Below are 8,833 nucleotides of genomic sequence, written 5' to 3' on the forward strand. Positions count from 1 at the left end.
GTGGCCCTCCTCCCTGGGCAGGTATTCTAGCTCCATAATATCACGTCCCGCCAGGATGGGGACAGGAGCCCCTTCCAGCACACTCGCGTCTATGCACATCCCACAGCCTCTCCACTCGATGTAGGGACGTGTTACAGGTACCTCAAATGGTGGGCACCCCACCCCTTGAATGGTAAGGGTCCTCCCCAGGATTATAGCTGCAGGTGACACAAGGCTGGCATTGATTAATGACACACTGGACCCTGTGTCCAGCTCCCCAACAAGGTTCTCCCTGTTGGGGAGAAAATGCCATTTCCCAGTTGGTCTAATAAAAGGTATCATTTTGAAACCAAGAGTTCTAGTTTTTGGTATGTCTTTATGTCTCAGACAAACAGGACTACCAAGTACACCTTTAAACGTGAAAGATTTTTTTTGCCCATTTCATCCAAGGGTTACGTGGTGTTAAACAGATGAGCTGAACAGATGTGCCATAAGCTGACAATGGCAGCGAGCTGAGATTTGCTAATTTACAGATGCCAAAAGAATGGACATGTTGTTTAAAAAAACAAAACAAACAGCTTTCACGCTTTGCAGAACCTGCCTTCTTCCCCCTCATCGCCACCTTCTTCGACATAATCGTCATCATCATCTTCATCCTTCAAGATACAGAACATTAAGAGATTTTTTAAAAACTACCGTATGCTTAGGTTGTAATGACATGTGCTTTGCAGAAGATTAAAACAGCACTTTGAGGTTTAAAGATCATGTTTAATTTGTTTTTATTACTAGACATTTGTACAGACCAGAGTCCCAATTTACTGTATTACACTTATCAGGTTAGCAAAGATGTACAAAACCAAGGCTGGAGTCTTTTATTAGAGTCTTTTTCTGCTGTTACTTCTGACCTAATGATTATGCCAACTAGCTGTGAAAATGTCTCAAGAAGAGCATTACAAAATTCAGTGGCCCACAACAGCAACAGCTGAGAAGAACCCTTTTTGTCGGTAACGGAAGTCAAACAAGAAGGGAGAAAAAAGAGTTTATACATCCAGAGCTGTTTTGTTTCGAAACAAAACAAAAGTTGCTTTATAAATGGGGTAACTGGACAAATTTAGGCCACTTGGCTACATGAAATCCTAGAAATGTTACACACATACACCGAGATCTCCAGTAGTATAAGTGCAATAGCAGGAACTGAGGACAAACTAAAGCTTTTTTTGCATATAGGTAAATATCTTTGCAAATATATTATCTGCCAAATGAAATGCTTTACAACATCTGGTAAAAGTTGAAAGGCATTTAGCAATTCATTCTGGAATTTCATCTTTAACCGACATGTAAATTTAGGATGTGCTTTTGCTGGATTTATTCAAGTTCAGGTTTAGCTGGTGTATAATTATGCTGATTCCAGTCCTCATTTTCCCTTTCCAAAATATACTGAAATTGTTAAGACGGGACTTTCTGAACCGTGTGCGCTTAATGTTGGCTACTGCCTACTCCCCAGCAACAACAAATGAAAGGAGTCCTTCCTCTGTTACCAAGCTGTGTTGTGGTAACATTAGGAGTACTTTAGTTCCCAATTTCTTTAGCCCATGCTGCAGTTCTTCACCTCCTGGCAGCCGCCGTACACAGAAGCCACTAAGTATATTGAGGTTTCTACCAATATTGCCACCCCCACCAATCAAGTGTTCGTTCATTTTCTCAAAGAATTACTGCCAAGTTCTTACTCAGATCCTCAAATGAGATTTCGTTTTTAGCTTTGGAAGGGGGTTTTTCTCCTCAAAATCTGACCTGGTGACCTGGTAGATAACAACACTAATACTTCAAGGCAGCGCAGTAATGAACCTTGAAGCATTTCACTGAGCAAGACAATGCAGAACACCAAAGAGAAGTGGCTCTCCTACTGCAACGCACTTTTTTGATAGTAAAAGGTCTCTCTCTAAAGTAGCCTATGGCTCACATCTGATAGTGGATTTACACGGTTCTGCTTACAGAAGTTTAAATTATTACACATGTATAATCAGACAGTGTCAAGGAAATCCTAAGTCTTACAGTAGAAAAGGGAAAGTCCTACCTGGATCTCCTTCATCATCAGGTATAAAAGACCAACTTCTTCCTCCTCTTCACCCTCCCCCAAATCTGAACCCGCATCATCTTCATCTTCTTCGTATTCTCCTGGTGGACCAGCTTCATCTTCATCTTCTTCATCCTCCTCATCCCCTTCTGAAAGGCAGGTAATTAATTCCTTACAGCTTCACTTAAACCTCAAAGGCTCGTTTGTAAACTCATCTTAAATAAGCTTCTAAAAACCAAATGAGCTACAGAATCAAATATGAAAACGACGGGTCCAAAAAAAAGCAAAAGCTTTTGGTATCAGCAATAAAGCGACTGCTTTTATATAGTTATGTCTCAGTAAAAAGATTTGTACTCATGTTTTCCTACGTGCAACTCTCCTTTAACTGTGCACAGCACCCATGACTACACTGTTTGCAAGCGCATTCCCCCCGCCCTCATTACTCAACAGAAGCAGTATTTGATACTGGCCTACACTTCAAAAATGTAGCTGATTTGTGCTCCAGCAGTTGCACAGTCACTCTAGTTCCAATTTTATATTTAGATACCAACTGAATGGCATAACTCATGACTGCATGTTTAGAGAAGTTACCTTCATCATCCTCGTCTTCCGAGTCAGGGGCCTCGTTATCTTCCTGATCAAACCCATCTAGGTAGGCAATCTGTTGAAGCAGCTCAAAAACGCTTTCCCTGTAATCCTCCAGGTTTGTGACATCACAGTTGAACAAGTCCAGGCTCTTCAAGTTTTTGAGATTTTGCTGAAAATGAATGAAAAATGACTCACTGAGATGAAATAACTATTTGGTACCTCCAAGTACTGGACTGTTGCCTCCTAAATGTCATTGATTTTACTACGTATACCTACTACCTTCTCTTCTCCTTTGCTGTTCCCCATTGTCCAGAGTTCATTTAAGAAGTCTTGGTGCTGACAGTCAAAGTTCCTTCCCCATAAGACCAGAGATCCCACCTCTCCCTCTACACTTGCTTTTGAAATAGCTGTGACCCAGGTTACTTCCCATTAAGATGCATGTCTTTGTTTCTGGAAGCCCCATATGATCCTATAAATCACCCAGGGCTCTCCCATTCTCTGGGGTCAGCACAGCCAACTGTCCCAGCACCAATCCTACCATGCCTGGTGGAGAGACAGCTTTCCATGGCCTGAATGGGGCAGCTATGGGATGTGCTGATAGAGGTAATCCTGCTTAGGGAGTAGGAGATCTGGGTTTTGTAGCCCATTATAATCATTAGCTGTTTGAGGTGTTCTTTTCAATACTTCAGTGATACTAAGAAATTGCGGTTTTGGGGGCCATGTGTAAGAGACACCACTTTCAGAGGGTAGTTTTGGCACTTAAACAAGTATGCAACAAGTATAATTAACTTAAATAGAAACAATTTTATCTCTGTGACAACTCGAACCAGTGAGATGCAAGGCAGACTATCATTACCAAGTTTCTAAAACACTTGTTTAGCCTGTGTTTAGTAATAAGAACAGCAAAATTAATCATAAAGATTAGCACCTTGCTTCCAAAAACTTAATTAAAAATTTGTGAACTGTTTTTACTAGGCCACAAACCACTTGTTAAAAATGGTCTTGTGGATACCTTTCATTTACTAACCAAGCAGTTTCACTTCTTTTTCCGCAGAAATCGGTTGTTATTAAAGAAATCACGGTGTCTTTTAATGCGTTTTAACCACTGAAAACAAATACGGGGGAATACAGAACTATCGCTGACAGACCACAAGTTTGAATACATCTCCTCCTGTAAACCCCACGGCTGACACAAAATTGATTACTACAGTGTCTTTACAAGTCTGTCTCTAATGAACCATCGGATGATGCATGTATTGCAATAGGAGTAATCAATACTGGCCTAAGTGGGATACAGAAATTCAGAAAAAAGAAGATTCAAATGTTGCCAGAACTGGCAACAAAAAGCTACCCAAGGTTTGGGAAATAGTGAGAGTTTTACTTTTTGCATACTGGTCAGTTCTGTTGAATGTCACGCTAAAGCCATCTTGTTTATTATCTTTTTGTGTTTTATTGATTTCCTATTTCAACTGTGTTTGTTGTACTTATCCCTTCTACTTGCAATGACCTTCTATCGTCAGGCACTTATAAACTTTACATTTGCATTCAATGATAAAATTATTGTTATTTTTCTTTTATAATGCTAGAAAGATTCTGACTTCTTTAACACACTGCAATCTTCTAAGAATCTGACTTTGTACTTACAAGGGCTTCCACAGTGCTGAGATCTTTGATTTTGTTGCCACTTAGATTTAGAGGTGTGAGATTTGGACATCTTCCTGCCAGGACCTCTAGGCCTCCCGAAATGACGTCGTCGCTCAATTCCAGCTACAGCGCACAAAAGTTGGATAATTAGATGGTTGGTTTGATTGCTATCAAAATCAAGAGCCTGTATTTTATTGAAAGAACAAATGCATCACAAGACTATTGACTTCCTGTACAGCCCGTAAAACCTCAGATTACTTGCATAAAATGAAATCTGGTTAAAAACATAGCAACCCATGTTGATCACATGTACGTCTCTTTAGAGCCTAACATTTATTTCAGAAGCTCTTCACACCTGCACTTGAGAGTGATAATTCATTAACTAGTTTCATACTTGGGTGCCGACAGACACTCAAGCATGTTCTACTGTAAGTCGGCAAGTGATCTCACCGATCCCAACTGTTCAGTTAGCATACTTAGTATGATGCAAACTTAAAATATTTCCAGGCTTTATTTTTTACACGGGGATGTGAAACATAGCATTGGATCTTCGTACAGGCTTTAGGTCAACAGACTAGGTTGAAACTGGTTCCTTACAGGTAACGAACAATGATTTCAGTGTTCTCAGCACTTCACCTAATGCGACTGCTCCCGACCCCCTCTCTTTACAACAGACTGGGATGGCCATCGTTAACAGTTTTCAAGTGATGCTTTTTCAGTACTTTGGCTCATTAATGTTTGAAACCAGCTTTAATTACATTCAGGGTCTTAAAGACTTAATTCTTAAGTTCGCAATGTTTAGTAAAACATTTCAATGAGATGCAAACGTGACTGTGACTATGGAAATACGCAAGTAGTTTAACTGTTGCTGTGTTTCAAGGTATACAACTTTGGCAGGAGAGAACCGATGGGTTTTTGTCTGAAGATGCATACCTTTCGGAGCTTACTCAAGGTGGGGAGCTTGGCCAGGGATGTCAGCTCTACGTTGGCCACGCTGAGAAACTCCAGCTCTTTAAAGGAGTCATTCAGACCTTCAATTTCGCCATTGCTGGATCAGCAGTTATCAAGCACTAACTCTGCCACCTTGAAACAAAACAGAACGTCACTTATTACTTTAATAGGGACCCTCAACCAAGCAAGCAATTCGGGTCAAACCAGCAGCCTGACGACAGGCTTTACTTCTCATCTGGGACGACCTGAACTTGAGTTGTCTGAACTCATCGACCATATCAACCTTGAGAGGAAGTAAACAGAGTATGAAGCACCATCACAGAGAACCAGAAGATAAAAACTTAATTTATTTCTGTTAACATGCTGGCTTCAGAAAGCACAACCACCAAGACAGAGTTCACAATCGCAGTCCTTTACAGGGCCGGACAAAAACCCACGGTCCTGGTTCTGATGAAAGCCGGAACAGATGCATCAGAAGAAGCAAGGAGCCAGAAGCCAACTAGGCAATTACAGAATGACCTACGCATATAGTTTCCTTCCAGAGCCATCACTTAATGGTTGCTTCATGCCAGATGAGGGTTTATATTCCCATTCACTATTTAAAATAAGGGGGTATAGCCTCGCTTGCCAGAAAAAAGCACCAAATCCTCTTGCAAACCCTATAGCTTTGACCCTCAAAATATTGAGGCAGGGAGTACCATAGGTTAATAATGCACCAGACTGAAGCATTTGCTTCTTCATTCTAGATGCATTTACTCGGTGTCGCTGAACGTCCTGTAGGGAAAAATCCATTTTCTGCTTGTCCGTCCTCCATGTCCCCAACGGTGGGTTGACCACAGTTGTTTTTTTACCAATCCGGCTGCAAACAAAAAGGATTAAACGCAACACCAGTCTGGGAAGTTCAGCTCTGAAAGATTCATCTGTAGAGAGGACTAAAAAAGTCACTTGTTCACTGGCGACTTCTGAGTTATTTTGGTGGGCACGAGCTGCTCATTTGTTTCAAGTTTACAATCTTATTTCATGTTGCTGCAGAAAAAGGTGACCAGAGAGACCAGCTTTGAATTGTTTCGTGGTTTCCAAGTCCCAAAGTTGTTCAGGCTTTGCCCTGAAGAAAAGGGAAAGACTGAAACCATTTTGGTGGGGTGGGGGTGAGGGGGGTAACTCCAGCCACAGTTAAAAGGCTTTAAAAAAATAATCCGACACAGTCAACTTGTTAAGAAATACACTGTTTATCGGAGTAGTTTTTATGCAGGGAATCTTTGTGCCGTCAGTCACCCAGGCCAGGGTGGAGTAAAAGCACTTTGCAATATCAACCTATCTGGACTTTATTCTTGGGGAGAGCAAGACACGCCAGTCGATAGCGTCCTTACTGACCTAAATGCAAAAACATCTGCTGGAGCGACAAATCATTTGTTGGCCAAGTTCAACTTGCAGCCTCCGCTTCCCTGCTGTTAATCAGCCTGCTCTCCATGCAGCTGGCACTGCAGTCAATGAAGTTACTACAGGAGATTAAGTAAAACCACGACCCTCTCCTAAAAAGCAAAGCGCGGCCACAATCATTCCCTACGCAGCAGGGGAAAAACCATGCAGCAGATACCACCTGCCTACAGCCACCTCGGGGCGTGGGGGTGGAAAAAAAGGGGTCTTTTTTTTTTTCCTTTTTTTTTTGAAGATGGATTCGGTGCCGCTACGACCTGTTCGCAACCTCCACCAGCGAGAAGGTAAAAATAACTGAAGACCCGTCCTGCCAGCAACGCCAGCGTGGGAGGGACGGGCGAGCGGGGGGCACGCGACTTCGGGCTTCTCCCCGCCCCGAAGAAAAGCAGCTGTCCATTTATTCATTTATTTTTAACAAGGATACTTTAACACGTCCCCCCCCAAAACTCACCCCCAAACACAACCGAGAAACTGATGGCGGGCGCATCGCGGGGGAGGACCCAGACTCGGAGATCACCCAAGGAAAAAGGGGGAGGCGGAAAAGAAAAGCAAGTTCCTAATTCCCCGAAAATCAGCCGAACAACGAGAACAGATGCCCGCAGCAGCGACCGCGGCGCCCCCTCGCCCAGGACACGCCCCCCGCGGCCAGCGGGGCGGGGCCAAGGAAGGGGCGAGCGCTTCCTCTCGCTACGCCGCTTCCCATTGGAGGAGCGGCGCGGCGGCGGCCGATTGGCTCCGCCGGACGCCCGTCGAGGCTCCGAGCTCTTAAATGCGACTGTTGGCGGCTGTTGGGCGCCATTCCGTGTGACGCGGTTGGGTGGTTTGGTCGGCGGGGTCAGGGCTGGGCGGCTGGAAGCAGACTAATGAGGTGTTATAGGCGCTAGAAAAGGAAAAGGGACGTGTCTAGGTGTTCGGTGCGAAGGCAGAGATTAGCCGAATGACGGGCTAAAGATAACACTGTGTTTAGTGAAAACTGCAGCAAGGAGCTGGCAGATACTTGTGCAAGGGGCTTGAAAGAGGAGGGGTGGTGTTGGGACCTGCTGGCTTCCGGTCCTGATTCCCAAACGAAGGCTTTCTGTTTCGATTGGGGCGCGCGGCGTCTGGGGTGTCGCTTTCGCGGGTGCTGCGCGTGCCGGGTAGTGCTTAGCCCTGTTCGGCGTGCACGCCTGATTCACCAGAGGAGAAACGTGGGGGCTTTCATACAGGAATCAACAGTTCAAAGCCTTGCGGTGTTGGGGGCTTTCTCAGCGCTTTGCGACGGGGCAAAAATGATTTGTGACAAAAAAACCCACTCGGGTGAAATGGGCAGTTTCTGAGGGACGCCTGACGTCTAGGAAACTGGAGAGCCGTGGGTTTAGTTCAGTGCTGTGCAAATACCCGGTTGTTGGGGTGTGCAAGGGCAGCGGACGTGCTCAGAAAGGCTGCCAAATCCCAAGAGCTGTTGGCTCCTGCCAGCCTTGTGGCCTCGCCATCTCTCGGGTTTAGGGGGAACGGGCAACGCAGACTGGCGTGCTTGATTAGTGCGAGGGACTGGTACGATGAGAGCCCCGACACAGTAAAATCAAATACAGTGATAAAGTTTATCAGCCTCATCAACAGTAAAGAATGTTTAGCTCTGATCGCTGTAGCCTTATAAGCAAAAATTGCAAGACGGCTTACTAAGTATAGATCTGTTTGCTGGAAAAGTCAGATTAATTTCTCTCTGTTTGAAAAGTATTTCTGCAAGAATGGTGATAGATACTTTCTCCAGACGTTGTCATATGAAGAACATTTTAAAACCTAATGGATCGCTTCCAGAGCTCCTAGTGGAGTTGGGCTCTTGGAGTGGAAAGTGGACACTCAGCCAAAACAGTTGTAGGCAGCTCTTCAGTCCTGAGTCTAGTCAAAGAGGATCACCATTTATTGTTGAGATCCAGCTGTAAATACCTTCCCCGCCCCCCCCCCCCCGCCCAATTCATAGATTGTAGAATCTAATCCCATCTCTAATCTCAAAAAAGAGTTGGAGGAAGACCCAAAAGAGCTCCAAGAAACTTATTCTGATATATGTCTTCATGGTTTCTGGCAGCGTAACCCCATACTTCAGCGCCATATAGGATCTGAGATTCAACTTTGACTTGATATACTAATACAGGATCTTAGACTGATGATCCTCCTGCTGTG

General features: G+C 44.1%; 1 pseudogene; it reads right to left on the bottom strand.

The window, feature by feature from the left end:
* Nucleotides 1-335: 335 nt before the first annotated feature.
* LOC132243722 (acidic leucine-rich nuclear phosphoprotein 32 family member E-like) lies at nucleotides 336-7,472 on the bottom strand (annotated as a pseudogene).
* Nucleotides 7,473-8,833: the final 1,361 nt, after the last annotated feature.

The sequence above is a fragment of the Alligator mississippiensis genome, chromosome 11 (assembly GCF_030867095.1).
Source record: "Alligator mississippiensis isolate rAllMis1 chromosome 11, rAllMis1, whole genome shotgun sequence".
NCBI lineage: Eukaryota > Metazoa > Chordata > Crocodylia > Alligatoridae > Alligator > Alligator mississippiensis.